The sequence below is a fragment of the Sarcophilus harrisii genome, chromosome 1, assembly GCF_902635505.1.
Source record: "Sarcophilus harrisii chromosome 1, mSarHar1.11, whole genome shotgun sequence".
Lineage (NCBI taxonomy): Eukaryota > Metazoa > Chordata > Mammalia > Dasyuromorphia > Dasyuridae > Sarcophilus > Sarcophilus harrisii.
The window spans coordinates 163,912,431-163,930,738 of record NC_045426.1 but is presented as its reverse complement, the minus strand read 5'-3'; the positions used below and the strand labels follow the sequence as shown (position 1 = coordinate 163,930,738).

At 38.6% G+C, this 18,308-nt stretch overlaps 1 protein-coding gene across 1 annotated transcript in view; it reads right to left on the bottom strand.

The window, feature by feature from the left end:
• Positions 1–14,458, bottom strand: part of ZBED3 (zinc finger BED-type containing 3) — a 29,383-nt gene extending 14,925 nt beyond the window's left edge. Inside the window, exon 1 of the mRNA XM_031966241.1 lies at positions 14,242–14,458. The gene's annotated coding sequence lies outside the window, so the exon portion shown is untranslated. The remainder of the gene's footprint in view (positions 1–14,241) is intronic.
• Positions 14,459–18,308: the final 3,850 nt, after the last annotated feature.

The window sequence follows — 18,308 nt, the reverse complement described above, 5'->3', positions numbered from 1 at the left end:
TACAGCAATATATGACAATACGAAAATAAAATAAAACCCCACTTCTCATTCTAAGAAATATTTGCTTTAGAAAATGATATATGGTTCAGAAAACTAACTGCAGCAAAGAAAAAACTGTTGAAGCAAGATAAACAACATTAAGTGCTTCTTCAGATACACCTTGTTATATATTGAGCTTACTCAGCAAACTATAAGAGAGAATCAAGATAGCATTTTGCTGTTTAGTTATTTCAGTCACATCCAAATTTTTGGCAGAAATATCAGAATGATATGCCATTTTCTTTTATATTGAATTTTACAGCTAAGGAAATCAATGCAAACGTGGTAAGTGACTTGTCCAGGATGACAGAGGTAGTAAGAGGCTAAGGCTGGACTTCCTGACTTCAGCTCCATCTCACTTAGGTTCATTGTCAAATGAACTCCATTTCATTAGGTACTCTCTTTTTGTAATTTATAGTATAAGATGTTCAACATTACCTCACCACAATTTTTTAATATCAAAAGAAGTGCAAATGGAAAGGAGATAAAAGTGTACTTTTTATTCAATTTTATAAAATGTTTATTTCCTGGCCTTCTAGCAAACTACAAGTTATATAGCCTTTTTTTCCATTGTGAGCTATCTGGAACCACCTAAAGGATGAGGAAACATTCTAGTCAACTAATCAGCAAGCATTTATTAAGCTCTTACCCTATACCAGACACTGAGCTAGGCACAAGGGGACAAAGGCAAAAATCATTCCTTGCTCTCAAGGAGCTTACGCTCTGATAGAGCAGAACCTTGGGGTGAATTACTTTAAAATGCTTCTTCTCCTTGACTGGTCCCCTCAAAATCTCAGTCTGTGGCTCCTCTAATTCCTGTTATTTATAAGTAAAAAAATTATAATCAAACAATACCACCATCTAAGCAAAAGTCTGTTTTCCCTACACTCTCATCTCATTTAGGCCCTTTACCCTTTGTATAATTTTTTTTCCTCTGAATTGTGGATTTTCTGTCTTCCTGAATAGTTAAAATTCCTTGTCATCCTCAATCTCTTCATCTTACATTCTTCCCACCTACCTGTTCTGTCAAACCTCTCCAAAGATAACCATGGTTGAAGAATTTTTACATTAGAGAAAGATCTGGGAGAATCTCATTTACCAAGGGAAGAGGTCAAAAAAGCTGAGATAAAATAAAGAGAAATGATTGCATATTAGGAAGGCTACTTGAGAAGAGTTTCAGCTTCCTCAGAAAATGGCACTTGATTATATAACTATCAATAAGATAGAGTTTGGATTAAATAGTCAACAAGTGGAATTCTGGGGAAATTAAATGGATCAGTGAGGAAAGTTGATTATTGGACTTGACTTTGAGCTCCCAAAAAGGGAGGGTCAACAGTCTGGTGTATCACTAGTGCATCACTAACCAAGCTGTTAGTTCTTGAAGCCTGGCTTGTGGATCTTACAGATGACTGGCTGGAAAGCTTGTCCTAAAGGAAAGAACAAGGTTGCCATTTTAGTCAAAAAGATGTTCCTAAATGGTATATCTTTTCTTCCACAGTCCCCCAACCTCACCCCAATCAGATTTAGCTGAAGTAGATCAGTCAGTGATGCAATGTTATACAGTGGGGGACTGTAAAGAGAGGTCTTCCAGGGCTGGCTGTCAATATTTGGTCTTGAGTCTATAGAGAACTTAATTGAAACCTTTGTGACTCATTAGGAGAAGGGGAAAGAATGAAAAAACATAAGAACTTCATGAGAAGAGCTTGGCATCTAGTTATAAGGTATTAAATTATTACAAAAGACCCAATTTTTCTTTAAAAATGCCCTGGGATGAAGATCACCTAACCCAAGTCCTAGCCATGAGAACAAATTCCATCGGTTGTATTGTTCAACCTTGGAGAATCAGGCTGTCTTTTTTAGATCCTGGGAGAAAATTACTTTACCTTTGCTATTTCACAAGTATAAAGGAGTGATTGCTAATATACATATATATATATATATATGTATAGTATATGTATATACTATACATATATATATATATATACACATATGGTATCCTTGAATAAAATGTGAACCCCTATAAGTATACCTCTAAGGATGTCTATAGGCTACTTGTGTCTGAGATAAGATACCTAGTAATAAGACTGAGAAAGGGGTGACTGAGGCAAAGATTGAAATCACAATAGATGACTTGGAGGGTAGGGACGGGAGAATTCCTCTAGAATTCCTCTAGCTGTGTAATTGAGGGAGACTGATTTTTTGGATGTGTCCTCTGCAAGGTGGGCATAGGGTGAATGGAAGTAAAGTGATATCACATATAGAGAAAGAACAGTCGATCTCTGATATATTCTGGTACTTCTGGCAAAGACTATGAATGGTTTCTTTGGGATCAGACCAATATATCTCAAAACTCAAAGTCACCTTCTTGAGGTTTGACAACTAATCTTTGAGACTGATCAAATGACAGTTAAGGAGCCTAACCAGGACTCTATCACTCCAATCTATGATGTTTAGCACCTCAACTGCTGCAGAGATATTCTTTCACCAGGATGCATTAAGAGAAACTGGTTCAAGCAATGCTTTGAACAAGGTGAAAAGGAAGTTGTTGGGATTCCTGGTCTGATCTAGGTCCCTGAAGGTATCATTTGGAAGCTGAATTTCTTACTGCTTTCGGGGCTTCTAGTGTCTGAATGCACATTACATGTCCAACAGTTTGGTAAAATAGCCCATCTCTTCTACTGATAGCCAAGAGAGCCAGGGTATGGAGCAGAAGAGAAAAGATTTCATTGGAGTCTTCAAACCCTTTTCTCTCCAATGGTTTAAAACAGTGGGAGGAAAGAAAAATTCATAGGCTCCAGTTTTGGTTACTTGGGCCCAAAGTAGCCTTGTAGCTGTCTCTTGAACTTCATTCATAACAAGGTATTTAGAACAATGAGATTGTTGATGGGTAATCAAGAAGCCTATTATATCCCTCAAGTATTGCTTCCAATGATTATACTCAGAAATGCAATTTGACGGGAGCTTAGATAGACGTGAAGCAAAGGGACAACTTTTTAAACTTTGTAGGTATGTCTTATTTAGAAAGAGAGTGGATACGATTAGGAACAAGACCAGAGACCCTTCAAGGGAAATTGAGGATTTTGAACATGTAAGTGAAAAGGGTCTGTTCAATGGGGTATTAAAAGTTTTGGATTGTTTAAGACATGAAGGGAAATCTTTAACTGCATTTTTGAAATTGCTGAGTGGGTACTTTACCAGAAAGAGTAAAAATGGCAGAGAGTCACATTTGGAAAAATGCTGGATTTTAGCCTCTAGTTGGCCAGAAAATAGAGTACCCAGGACAAACAGAAGACCAAATACCAAAACCATAGTTGTCCCAGAACACTGAGTAAACTGTTGCTTCAGGACCAAAAGAGTTAGGAGGCCCAAAGGTATGAAAAGTAAGATAGCAGATAAAATATCTGGGGTTTAGATGACTCAGGACAAGGTATCCCTTGTCAGAACAAAGGCCGGGTTCATGGAATCCCTCTTAAATTCAAGAAGTAGCAGGCTGATTTTCATGCAAGACGAGCTTTTGGTGCTTGGAATCCTTGGACTTAGAGTTCAGGGAGCATGTCCTGCCTGCTGGGTTGTGAATGCCAGATGTGGCTTGGTAGGAGGTGGTCTATCCTCCTCAACTTTTGGGGTAGTTTGTGCTATGAACACGTCCGGGGATGGACCTTCCCACCTCGGACACAAGTCAGCCTTCCACTGGGGCACCCTGATGTATACTTTGTCCTGAGATGGATCCTGTGTCAGAGAAGGTCGTCTGGATAAGCCTTTGATGCTTTGGTTCTCCTGTAAAGGGTAAATAGTACTTGAGTTAATGCAATAATTGTATAATAAACAGTATCCTCAAAGTCTTAATGCAGTTTTAACTTACTAAAGTATAAAACTGCAACGGGTCTTTTGGAACGTCCTATTATGGCAGTGTTAAGCTATTCACTCACTGAGTTCTCCTGATCCTGGTGCCCGAGTTGCAGTTAGCATGAGATACTCAAAATTTATCTCATAAGAAGAAACTGAGTTTCCTGTTTGGGAACATTGACATTTCTAAGTTGGATCATAACTTCAGGTCACTTAATATTGAGTCTTGACAAAAACTGGACATAAAAGGGGCCTTAAGGAAGCTTTCTTTCTATGTACCCTGAGGTTTGGGGATGACATGGAAGGAAGAAATTTTAGGGAGAATCCAAGGGATTTTGTCAGCTGATACTAAGAAGTAAAGTAGATCCCCCTGGTATAACTCAATCCATATTGGGAGGCTGGATCTAGGGACTAATTCTGTAATAATTTTGCACTGTTATGTAATGCTCTCTGGACTCTACCTCTCTATTATACATGCAAACAATTGCCAAGCAAGATTTAAATCCTAGAGAGGGTGACAGTACAATGGAATCTATGTGGAGTCCTCAGAATGAAAATCCTTAGAAAGGAAGATTAGGCTTTCAAAGCGTACTACTGCAGATCTCTGGCCCTTTTTCTTCATGGTTTTTTCTTAAAATATACAACAACTTTAGGTGATGAAAACTCTGAGCAATGCCATTTTTTTCCCATTAGTCTCAATGCTATGCCATACGACTTTTGCACATATGGCCCATCTGATGGGACACAAATACAAGCCAAAATAGCAGGACTGGCAGACAATGAGGTTTCCATTTGGCTTCACCACAAACCTTGAGAAATTGATAGAGCAGGCCTGGGGCCTTCATTTTTCAAGGTGAGGTATGGCCTGTGAAGAATAGGTGATGTATATTTTTACCACATTTAATATAGATTGCATTACTTGCTATTTAGGAGAGAGGGTGGGGGGAAAAGGGGCAAAATTGGAAAAAAGGTTTTTTGCAAGGGTCAGTGGTGAAGAATTATCCTTGCATATGTTTTGAAAACAAAAATCTTCAATAAAAAAAGAGCAAGGGATGTCATTAAATGACAAGGGGAGCAGGAGGAAAGCAAAAAGGAGGGGAGGATGAGGTGAGATCACTTAATTCTGTGCGATTTCAAGCAGCTGTGCTTGGTGTACACAGGATCCAGTGTATGGGGGGCAGTGGATTACCACAATTTGGGAAGGGAGTAGATGGCTGTAAGGAGAGCAGTTATGAGGGGCCTTTGAGAAACAGAGATTCCCAAGGTGAGGAATTCCTCCTACATCTGATTCACAGCATGATGGACTCCAAAAGCACATCTGGAATTGGGTAGATATTGATTAAACTGTTTTTTGACAATTGGCAAGCACAAGTTAAGGGCAGTTAGCCCTTACAAGTTGCAGTCTTCACTGAGTATGAAAGCTTTGAAGACTTCATAAAAAGCGACCACTGAATAGGAAGCGATAAAGTTCTAGGAACCTTGAATGCCTAAAGGACTTATCAAAGAAAAGGATGAAAACAGGGGTTTGGAAGAGATGTGTATCTGGGGGAATGTCAGCAAGCAACTGTGGAGAAGAGAATTTGGATCTCTGAGGGTGGGAGGATTTAGGATGTGATCCCATACATAGTGAATGGCAGGGTTAGGAACAATGGAGTGTTAGGAAATACAAAGGTATTAAAGGTTCAAGGGTTTTGGGCAAAGGAATAAATTTCCTTTCCCTCTGGGTCAAGTTTTCCCTCCTAACCTGCAGAAAGGGAATCCCAAGAGTATTTGCAAGACAAAATTGTACTTTGGATAATACTGATTCAATTACAGATGTGATTCTCTGCCCTGAATTCCTTAAGATGGTATACTGGAGAATAGAGTTGGAAAAGGTTTGTTGGTCTTATACTAAATTTTGACCAGTGCTATTTTGACCATATAATGAGGTACTCACAAGGCAGAGCCAATGTTTTCTGAAGCCTGGAATGGTGTTCCCCCTTCATTACTAGGGTATCAGAATTTATACCAATTAAGGAACCACTTCTGGGGTCAAGGACCCAATGGATCCAAATTGGGGGTAAGGAGAGTAGAAAATAGGACTCTTCCCCTATCCCTATGGCATATATTACATCTTGGGATAGACAGTTTATGTCTTCCAGATTAATTGTCAAGAAGGTAGGAAAAAACTCAGTTCTCAATCCCAGTTATGTGCCAGATGTGGGATTTCAGGGTCCTACTGAGGGCCAACCTGGTCCCATCACAGACAGTTAGGAAATTTGCCAGCTTCTCTGGGACCAGAGAGATTTAAGAAAGGGTGGTCCTATGAACTGATGCTGAGTGAAATGAGCAGGACCAGGAGATCATTATATACTTCAACAACAATATTATATGATGACCAGTTCTGATGGACCTGGCCATCCTCAGGAACGAGATCAACCAAATCATTTCCAGTGGAGCAGTAATGAACTGAACCAGCTACGCCCAGAGAAAGAACTCTAGGAGATGACTAAAAACCATTACATTGAATTCCCAATCCCTATATTTATGCCCACCTGCATTTCTGATTTCCTTCACAAGCTAATTGTACAATATTTCAAAGTCTGATTCTTTTTGTACAGCAAAATAACGTTTTGGTCATGTATACTTGTGTATCTAATTTATATTTTAATGTATTTAACATCTACTGGTCATCCTGCCATCTAGGGGAGGAGGTGGGGGGGTAAGAGGTGAAAAATTGGAACAAGAGGTTTGGCAATTGTTAATGCTGTAAAGTTACCCATGCATATAACCTGTAAATAAAAGGCTATTAAATAAAAAAAGAAAAAAAAGAAAAAAAAAAGAAAAGGAAAAAAAGAGAAAAAGAAGAAAAAAAAAAAAAAAAAAAAAGAAAGGGTGGTCCTGGGGGAACCTCCTCCTTCTTCGCTGTTTTTGGCTCCGGAGCTGTTATGGATTTGTTTTACCAATGAATAATCTTGGATGCTTATCACTGTCTGTGGGGCCCTTTTACATAGGAACAGGAGTTTCAAATCTAACTACCTGTTTTTTCTGGAGTAATTCTAATTGAAGAACTAAAACAACCCTCTTCAGTTTCTTCTTTTTTTAGCCTCTTGTTGGACATTAAAAACAAACAAACAAACAAAAAAAAACAACAACTAAGTGATGGTGGAATTAATGACCCTAATTGGAAGCCCATATCATTACAGAATGGTCAGGGAGACTTCTCCACTAAAGTAGAAATGAGAAGGGGCTGGTATTACAAAGAGTTTGTTTCTAAGACAATATATTTTCTAAAGGTTTCCATAAAATGTCACATTATTTGCAATAAATCCACTTTTATCAGTTAGTCTCAAACCTCTTTAATATATTTAATATTTTCTAATATATCAAAATTTTATATTCTGATACCATAATAATTCAGACTTTTTCTGGTATGTGTATATATATATATATATATATACATTATATATATATATATAATATCAACATTATATATATATACATATATATATAATGTTGATATTATACAATATCAATATCAGCATTTTGTAATATATTCAAATTTTATCTTATGATAACATAATTCAGATCTTCTCTGGTATATATATATATATATATATATATATATATATATATAAAATGTTGATACTATACAATACCAATTCCAGCATTTTGTAATATATCAAAATTTTATCTTCTGATACCATAATAATTCAGATCTTCTTTGGAGAGAGCATGGAAAACTCTAGGAGCCTAATTAGGTCACACTCTTACCTTGTGATGAACCTCAGTGGTCCTGAGTGATGGCTGGTTCCACTGCTGTGAGAGAAGCTCCAGTCATCTCACATCTGACACCTTGACGAACGAGGTCCTGGGAGAATCTTATCTACTAGCGGGTCCACAAATTAGATATCTAAAGAGCTGGAGAGCCAGACTAAGGAAAAAAGGCTTAGAACTTGCAAAGAAGATACCAGCAGTTTCAACTTTGGGGGGAAATATTATGTCCTTATATAGCTATACAGGAAGGCAGGATTCAGGTTACACAGTCAATGAACAGCATCCTGCATCATTTAACACATCAAAGGGGTATTGTATTATTGTGTCATACAAGGAAAGGTAATTACCAAATTTGACGGAGGCTCTTGTACTGGGAGGCTCTACCATCCACTGCATCACTAATTTGTTAAGTATTCCATATTCTCTCATGATTTTTTCTTTCAAATTTCAATATTACTTTATTTTTCCAATTATATGTAAAGATGATTTTCAACATTCACTTTTGTAAGATTTTAAGTTCCAAGTTTTTTCTTCCTCCCTCTCCAAATCAGCAAGCAATCTGATATACATTTTACATGTACAATCATTTCAGACATATTTCTTTATTAGTCACATTGTAAAAGAAAAATCAGAACAAAAGGGAAAAATCATGAGAAAAAAATACAAACAACAACCAAAAAATAAGGTGAAAATAGTACATTTCAATCCATATTCAGTCTATGCAAATGGCATTTTCCTCCCCAAATCTATCGGTATTGTTCTGGATCATTGTATTGCTAAAAAGAGTTAAGTTTATCACAGCTGATCACCACATAACCTTGTTTTTACTCTGTACAATGTTCTCCTGACTCTTCTTATTTCACTCACATTAGTTCATGTAAATCTTTCCAGGCTTTTCTGAAATCAGCCTATTCATTATTTCTTATAGAACAATAACACCCATTACATTCACATACCATGACTTATTCAGCCATTTGAGGGGCATCCCCTGAATTTCCAATTCCTTGCCACCACAAAAAGAGCATTTACTTTTTACTTTTTCCCCTTTTGTTGTCTCTTTGGTAAATAGACCCAAAAGAATAGTATTGACACTGCTGGTTCAAATTATTTAGGAATCCATCTCCCAAGGAAAAGTTGGGAACAACATAAGCAAAACTACAAAACACTTTCCACACAAATAAAATCATATCTAAGCAATTGGAAAAATATCAAGTGCTCTTGGATAGGTCGAGCACATGTAATATGCACAGTTTTACAGCTTTTTAGGCAAAGTTCCAAATTACTCTCTAGAATAACTGGATCAGTTCACAATTCCACCAACAATATATCAGTGTCCCAGTTTTCCCACATCCCCACCAACATTTATCAGGATCTTTTCCTGTCATCTTAGAGAATCTGATAGGTGTGCTCTCTTGTGACTTTTATACATATTCTGCCGGAAATAAAATGGAAACCTCATTTCTAAGATGGCAGCCAAAGGAAAGAAAGTGGCTGCCATTTTAAAAGTGAGGTTTCTATTTTATTCACAAAATATATTACTAAAATGGTGCATCTTTTCCAAATGGCAGGGATCTGCTTTATCTTCTAAGCAAAATTCATTGATGCATCTTACACAAGTATGGCAACCATATGTTTATTCAAAATATTCTATTTCATTGACTCATAAACCATCTAAATGTTCTGGAAATTCTAATCTTTCAGTGAATAGCATTTAAGTATGTCAAGTCAGCAAGTATTACAATAAAATATATGGTCACAGAAGATTGAGAGTCACGGACAGAAGAAACACCATACTTGTTCACTAGCCTGTGATATTTTATGCCTGTCTGAACGTGTGGAGAGATGTGGAGCCAGTCACGTTTCTGGCAGCAAAACCCAACAAATAAAGACTACATGTACCAACAGAAAAGCATGGATGTCTTTAGTAACGAAACCAAATTCACTGCACTGATGGGAAAACAATAATGTTCATTTCCACTTTCTGTAATACTGTGGAATACTATGGAAATTAAAAGAAACAACTCCAAGACAAAGTCACTCAAGTCAACAGATTTATAACGTTCAAGCAAGGGGGATGAACATAGAGCAAATAAATGTGTATGAGTGCAGTTAGATTTTATACAACAGATTATTTATGCAACAAAATCAAAGAAAATACTCTGGCTATACTAGCAAGGTACAAGAATATGGGAATATGAAAAAACAAAAATAAAAAATCCCTAAGCCTTCATTCTAAGAAATATCTGCTTTAAAGAGATAAATCATGTGTAGTTCAGAAAATTAACTGCATCAAAGAAATATTTGTTGGAGCAAGATAAATATTATTAGGTGCTTCATTAGGTGCTTGTTAAATAGAGAGCTTACTAAGCAAACTATAAGAGACCTAGACTGCCTGAGAACCAAAATAATGTTAATTAGGTTCATTCTATTTCCTTACTTACTCTGTTTCTATGGTTCAAAGTCTGAGGTATTATAATATGCTGAAATGAGTGAAAATGGCAAAATTTATTTTTGTATTTTTGTTTAAATTCATCTTTATAAAATATTTTCCGACTTTCTTCCATATTTTAAACTATTGCTGTTCTTAGCTACAATTAAGCCAAATGGAACCACCAAAGACTGAAGCCTGTCCCATACCAATATTATAGTCAATCAATCAGCAAACGTTAAATCGGCAAACATTTCTGTGCCAAACATTGTGGTAGGCACAAGAAAAGCAAAACCCATTCCTCACCTTCAAAGAGCTTATTTTCAGATGAGGAAAAACCTTATTTTTTAGTAAACTGTCTTTCTGCAGCTAGCAATTCAGAGAGCTGGCTTCTAAGAGAATCATGATGATTCTAAATGCTGCAAAAATTGTGGATCATTCAGACATTTTGTAAATGTTTCTGATTGGCTAAACCACATGGCTGAGAAGAGACTTTTCAATTGGCTGCATAGCCATAAGCACACATCAAACAGATCTGCTTCAGCACTGGATGCTTCTTTTTCATTCATTTAATGACTCCTTGCCTCCCTGTGTCATCTGAGAGACCATGCTATAAAGCCATGATGGCCCTAAAAAACAGATCTTGGCCCTTGGCTTTTATGTTTTGTTCTTTCTATTATGTGTGAAATGATTGGAGTCTCTGACATTAGGAGTTTCCAAAAACTGAGAGAGCAATCCACAGGATTCTGAGAATCAGAATACAAGCCAGCTTTTGCATCAATGCCCCAAGAAGCAAGAAGCAACCTTTGGGAGTGACAGTTTGGGTTTTGGGCCTATGACAACAGGGGAGCTCATGCTATGTAAGAATTAAATTTTGAGCCTATTTTCCAGACATAAAGGTGATGCGGGGAAGAACACTAAGTTGTTGAAGAGAACAATGTGTATTTGTTCTTGTTATATCCTAAAAGTAAATATCCCCCTGTAAAAACTAACTGATATTAAATAGAATTGTTGTGTTAGTCATAGGATCCTAATGATGAGAGCAATACAGAAAGCTGGAACTGATAGGAGTGAAGAAAAGATCTCTCAACCCTCAGAAGAGTAAAACTTCCAGTCTAGCATGATGGATTTAATCTCATATAAAAGACCAAATCAAGGCTCCTTGTTCAATAAGAAATTTTCATAAAGGCGGCACAACAAATGAGAAATTTCTTTGATGTCTTGATTTTTTTTTTGAGGAGCCAAACCCACTTACTAAAAAGATTTCTGCCACATCAGTTACTAATACTAACTCAAGTAGTGCAAAGTAATTACACTTCAGATATGAAAGGGAGGAAAACATTCTAATAATGTACTGAATTGGGGTTCCATTCACAGTACAGGCCAAAGTGATTTAGCATCAAGGAACATGTGGGGGATTTTAAGGTGGTATCAATAAGCTGTTAAGATTTCTCAGTCACGAGCAGTTTGGAACTATGCTCAAAAAGTTATCAAACTGTGCATACCCTTTGATCCAGCAGTGTTACTACTGGGCTTATATCCCAAAGAAATCATAAAGAAGGGAAAGGGACCTGTATGTGCACGAATGTTTATGGCAGCCCTATTTGTAGTGGCCAGGAACTGGAAACTGAGTGGATGCCCATCAGTTGGAGAATGGCTGAATAAATTTTGATATATGACTATTATGGAATATTATTGTTCGGTAAGAAATGACCAACAGGATGATTTCAGAAAGGCCTGGAGAGACTTACACGAACTGATGCTGAGTGAAATGAGCAGGACCAGGAGATCATGATATACTTCAACAACAATACTATATGATGACCAGTTCTGATGGACCTGGCCATTCCCAGCAATGAGATCAACCAAATCATTTCCAATGGAGCAGTAATGAACTGAACTAGCTATACCCAGAGAAAGAACTCTGGGAGATGACTAAAAACCATTACATTGAATTCCCAATCCCTATATTTATGCCCACCTGCATTTTTTATTTCCTTCACAGGTTAATTGTACAATATTTCAGAGTCCGATTCTTTTTGTACAGCAAAATAACGGTTTGGTCACGTATACTTATTGTGTATCTAATTTATATTTTAATATATTTAACATCTACTGGTCATCCTGCCATCTGGGGGAGGGAGTGGGGGGAAGGAGGAGAAAAACTGGAACAAGAGGTCTGGCAATTGTCAATGCTGTAAAGTTACCCATACGTATAACCTGTAAATAAAAGGCTATTAAAAAAAAAAAAAGATTTCTCAGTCACTTACAATTAAAGAGCAAAAGGCTAACGCATCATTTGAATTATTTTTTAAAAGGGGGTGTAAAAGGCTATATCCCTAGCACTTGAATTGAAGAGCAAAAATGGATATTTTTAATACTAAAATTAAATGAAATGGTAACAAATTTGGAAGTTTACAAGTCATGGGGAGGAGAGCTATAAAGAGGTGAGAAACTCATTTCTATCATTTTTTAAAAGAAAAAAAATAAACATTAGCAAAAGCGAAAGAGCAACTATTCTATTGAAGGCAGTGTTTTGCAGTTCAAGAATCTGGTTTCAAATCTCACCTCTGATCTTTTTTACTCAGTGTGAATATGAACAACTCACTTCCACCTTGGGCCTTAATTTCACATTTACAAAGGGAAGAACTTGGACTAGCGAGGCCTTGGAGGGTCTCCGTTGGGCTCTGGTTCTAGGAATCTGGGCTCTATTCCCCTCCACCACCGAAAAGTAAAGTGTGTTATTAATTAAGGGCTGATGCTAGGACGCCCTGAGATTTACTGATGCAAAAATTTCCGCCCCTGTCCCGTCCCATGGTAACTGACGAGAGTCCTGGGCAGTCCGAGGCCCGCGGGCAGATCCCCCGCGAAGCTCTCAGAGTCTCTGGTCGTGCAAGAAGTCCCGCCCCCGGCCCGGCCCGTGGTAACTGACTAGAGTCCTGGGCAGTCCGAGGCCCGCGGGCAGATCCCCCGCGAAGCTCTCAGAGTCTCTGGTCGGACCTGAGCCACCCTCCCAGACCAGAGTTCTCATCAGTGACTGCCAGTCCCGGGACAGCGCGCACTTACTTTCACTTTCCAGGGCCATTCATCTCTCCCGTGGGGCTGCGGGCCCAGCCAGAAAGTCTAGACCACGTTACCCTTCCCCAACGGTTAGAGATCCCAGGAATCCAGCGAGTAGGGAAGTGCTCGGGCTACCTAAGTTTTAAAACAGGCAACGAGGAAGCGCTCACTTTGTACCAAGCCCCCCAGTGTCGGGGGAGACTACTTTGTATCGCCGAAAGCTGAGACTAACTCAGGGCAAAATCCAGGAACTAACTTTGAAAACATCACTTTGAAAATTTCCCGCCAACCCTCAGTAAAGAGTAACAAAAATCACAAGAAGAGCAGGGCAATAATTCAATTTAACTCAATTTAATAACATGTTTGGAGTGTTTACTATAGATTAAGCACAATATCCCCGGGCCAGGGAAACAAAGTCAGAAATGCCAACAGTTACCCGCCTTCTGGGAAATATATGTTCTAAGTGAGAAAACCTAAGACAATCTAGGAACAAAAGGAAAGAATAAATCCAAGAAGCGGGTTTACAAACGTTCCGGATTTCCCTCCGTATCTCCTTCCCCCAAGAAACAACCGCTACAAGAACTACAGCGACAATTGAATAAATATTTATTACACGCCGGGCACCGTACATTCAATCTTGGGAAAGCTATAACTAACTCGGAGCAAAACGGAAGAACAAATCCAGGGGTAGAACAAGTAAACACCTCGGAGTTTCCGCCTACCTACTCTTTCCTCCTACCTACTCTTTCCTCCAAGCAAACTACAACAGGAGCAACAGCAGCGGCAGAATACAATTTAATACTCATTAAATGCCTACTTACCACCAAGACCGAAATGCAACAGTTCCAGGGACAAATCCAGAGGCAGGACTTAGAAATATCCTACATTTCCCCTCCTATCCCCAGCAAACAACCCCAGTAACTCTTTAATTCAACAAACATTTATCTTAAAGGTAGTAGGGGTACAAATGGGGGCGGAGTAGGGACCCGGAGTAGGGGGAAACAGTTCTTGACTACGAGGAACAACAATGGCAAGCAACAAGAAAAACCCCAAACGAAACGCTAGCCCCATCCAGCTCTGCCACCCATTTCCGAGCTTCTGGAAGCACCCACCTGGCCCCTGGCAGGCTGCTCGCTTTCTCTGGCGCGAAGTTGGCAGGACCCGGGCGATGGAACGCTAGCGCCCCGGGGTTCTCTAGGGGATCCAGCCTTGCAGACATCTTGCTCTCCCTGGGCATCCTGTGCAGGACCGCCCGGGTCCCCCCTCCCCTTAAAGACGCAGCGCTGCATTCCCTAATCCGGCCCGGAGGCGTGCATGATCCGCACGGACCCCTTCCAGTCAAAAGCCAAAGCTTTCACAAAATGCTGAGGCTCAGAAGCAGCCTTAAAATAACTCGCCGCAGGCGTCCATTAGCTTAAAAGAGTAAAAGCGAGTTTGCTTTTTTCCCCAGTAATGTAAACTTTTTAAAATAAATGTGATCTGCCAAGACCTGCGTTCTTAGGTCCGTGTTTCTCCCGGACTGTTTGCTTCTCCCCGGGCAGGAGGCGCGTTGATGTTCCCAAGGGGAAATGCCTGCAGTCAGAGCTGCTGGAGCTTCTAACCTGTTGCAAATGCGGAATCAACCGGTGTGTGTTGCTCTTGGTTTGGATTTCCGCGTTTGGGAAGAGGTTCCCATTATTAGTAGTAGTATTATTACTACTACTACCCTAAGCATCACACCCTAACCAGCCATAACAGTAATAGTGGCTCACACTTAAACAACTTTTTACGGTCGGCGGAATATTTTATATTCTTAAACAATACTGTGGAAGTATCTTGCATATACACATTTGTGTTAGTTCGACTCCCCATTATATTGTAAGTTGCTCGAGACACTCAATTGTTTTTGTGTTTCCTGTATCAAACAGGTTGGCTGGTTGATGTTCACGATAACTTATTATAAGGAACCGCTACTGGTTACAAATGCACGAAATTATTACTTATTGTTCAACTGACTGACAATAGTTAAAATAAGGGTGGTGTTAGGGATGAATGAAAGAGAGGAATGATGAACCCGGAAGAACAAGGAAAGGTTAAAGGACTAAAGATCTCAGAACAATTTGTGAATGACCACCATTTTTTAAGCTCTCATTATGTGCCAAATGGGCAACTGGGTGATGAAGTCATTAGAGACCTAGGCTTAGAACCAATTGGAATTGGATTCATCAATTTTGATCATAGGCATTAATTAGCTGTGTAATTCTGGTCAAATTGCTTAACTCTACCTCAGTTTCCTCAGATGCAAAATGAACTGGAGGAATTGCAAATTATTTCAGTATTGCCACAAGGAAAATTCAGATGGGGACATGAGGAACTGGATACAACTGAACAACAGCAACAAGAGCATGTGCCAGATGCCTGGGATACAAATAAAGGAATATCAACTTTTCAAATCATTGAAGTCTTTTAGTCCTTAAAACATTAGAATTTAAATCTGCATTTAAAGTTTCCAAGGTCAAGGAATGAATCATACCATTACCCTTATAATTGTCACAAGAATAAGGAAAGGATTAGTTCTAACTATTTTAGAAATCAAAAGTAATCTAGATTGAGTTTAGTATTTTTCCAAATTGACACAGCGTTGAAAGGAAAAAGTAATAAGCATTAAAAATAAACTTTATTAATGCATACTACCATTCCTTCTTGATTTCATCAATTGAGTATAACAAGAATGATTTGGTTCAATCTAATGAATTTTTAATCAGATCTGGGTTTCTATGAACTACTAGCAGTTATAAAACAATTTAAGAACTGAAAAGCTTTACAAATACTCTCATTTAATTTTTACAATAATACTGAGGCAGGTGCTATTTTTGAGAAAACTGAGAAATGTTTTAGTTTGAGTAGGAAGATATCAGTGATAGAGAAATTTAGTTTTTCCATTCCTCTGTCTCAGAGAGGGGTACTTGCCTAGAATGAAATTTATCTAACCCAAATTGGATGTTTGTACATGATTCTCTTTTGATGTTCAGGATAGGAACTACTTTCTGGAGTCCCTTGGGAGAGATAGAGAAATAGTTCCTAGGGACAGACATAAAGGGTACCATGCAATTTCATCTTAGATTATCCCCTTTCCACCAAATGCTTATTACACAGCAACATAATTCTCAAGGCAAGCATTTAAAGAGCAATTGGGAGATCTCCCAGGTGTCAGGGAGGCTCAGCAACTCAGCAGCAAGGATCTCTGCTCAGTCCTGGAAGATTTCAGATAGGAAAGCACCAACGGTAGACAGATATGTTTAATTCTGGCTTCTCCTTAGAAGGGTACAACCTCAGGAAGTCTCCTGTGAAACACTCAAAGTTAGCCCTTCTCCCCTTTTTTTGCTCCATCTCTCTTATTCTTTCCTCTCCCAAAAGTCTCTTAACCAACCAAGAATGGCATACATCTTCCTGCAATCCCAGGGCTGTCTTTCAGGGAAGCTTCATGCTTTCTTGGAGGCAGGACCATAATTTAGTGGTAAATTTTATTATCTTATTTTGTCCTAGTTTTATTCCTGATCTCCCATAAGTCCTCTATAAAATATCCATAAAGGACTCTCATTCTGGGATACAGATCTATACTTTAAGGGAAATGAGAATCTTGTCAAAGAGGTTGGGGAAATATTTGGTAAATCATGATAATAACTGGCATTTCTATGATGCTAAAGTTTGCAAAGCACTTTCCATGTCATTTTATTTGATTTTTCCAATAGCCCTATGAAAGGGGTGTTGTTGTTGTTGTTGTTGTTTTATCTCCACTTTACAAATGAGAATTTTAAGACTAGGACTCTTGTCCAGGGTCACATGGCTAGTAAGTGTCAGACGCAGGACTGACCTCAGGCTTTCCTGGCTTTAGTTACACATCAGTACCTAACACACCACCATGCTTTGTGCTTGCCCCGATCACTGAATGTGGAGACACCCGAGGGGGAGGTATCAGAACCCAGCTTCCAGGAGAAGACCTTCTGTGATCTCTCATCGCATGGGGCTCACAGTCTCATTTCCTTTCTTGTGTAAGGAGCACAGGCTGTGGCTTTAAACCTACTAGACTGGGACATTTTTTGCAGAAGTGCCCAAGAAGGGTTGAAAGGTTTATAAGCCATAGAGAGCTTCCCCTCCACGCCTCCTTGTAGGCCTTGGGTGCTAGAGAAATTGGCTTGGGAGTTGGTCTGTTTTGCTGCTCTTTTCAGTTCTAGGGATGGGCAGTAAAGTCATTTACCATGATTGAGCCATGACAACCTTGGATGAAAGACTCAAAGCTGGACGTTGCTGCCGGCCCAGCAAGGAGACCTTGAGATGTCAGGGTTCTGGCACATAAGCCCAGAAGTAAATCTATGCTACAAAGGAACTGAGTTAAGTTGTAAGCCTAATTCTCTTCTCTTTCCCAGAGACTGAAGTGTCAAAGGGGAGATTATGTCCCTGCTTGTTTGAGATGGGGGAAGGATGATTATATATTCGTTGACTTTCGAAAGGAATATTCCTTTGTAAAAGTTAATCTAATTGTTAAGTGGTGAAATGGAAATGGAAGACAGGGGTAACCCCTAAAATTGAAAGAAACATCATTGATGGTAGCTTCATCCAATGGCAAAAACACTAGATGCCCTCAAATCCCCATAAGGTTACTAGGGTATCTGGTCTTCAAGCAACAGAACCAGGATAATCACTATTATACTTCTAAGGAGGGTGCATACACTTCATTGATTCACTCAGTCGCCACCTGCTTTCACATTGGCAAATCTAGAATTCCAGAGAAATCCCAACACTACAAAATTTTCTCTAGGAATAACCCTGTTAAAAGGAAATTTACTTCCTTACTCACCATTCTAGATCAACATCCTATTTAGGCATTTTTATTTAGACAATCATTTACATTCATGATACGTGTAGAATATAAAATTAAATATTTAGCATTATGGTGAAAGAAGTAATATTATAGGTACTCATAGTTTTAAATTTTCTTTTTATTTTCAGTTCCACATTCTATTTCTCCATATTCTCCCTCCCATCCATTGAAAAGGCAAGAATTACAATATTCATTATACATTTATAATCATGTAAAACATTTCTGAATTAGCCATGTTCTGAATTTACAAAACAAAAAAAAAGATAAAGTAAAAATATACTTTATGATGAACTCTTGAATCCATCATCAGTTCTATTT